Source organism: Otolemur garnettii, unplaced genomic scaffold (genome assembly GCF_000181295.1).
Source record: "Otolemur garnettii isolate 467f Iridium unplaced genomic scaffold, OtoGar3 scaffold00197, whole genome shotgun sequence".
NCBI lineage: Eukaryota > Metazoa > Chordata > Mammalia > Primates > Galagidae > Otolemur > Otolemur garnettii.
In genome coordinates, this window is record NW_003852592.1 from 974592 (window position 1) to 974881 (window position 290).

The window sequence follows — 290 nt, forward strand, 5'->3', positions numbered from 1 at the left end:
CCCGCGCACGGTCAGAGTGAGGCCGGGGACTAGGTCCGGCGCCGGGTCAGAGTGAGGCGGGGACTAGAGCGGGCGCAGGGTCAGAACTGAGCAATGTGATCAGAGCCTCGAAAGTGAGAACAGAACACAGTGGGGCAATGAGATCCCGTCTCCAAATGCGCCAGCTGCCAGCCCTCCCTCCTGTACCCACACACCTTCCATCCCACCAATAGGTTCCCCTCTCCCCAACTACAGGACGTGCTGGAAGTGCCCTTTGTACACTTCTAAGGCTAGGCCAGAAGTATCTTTGC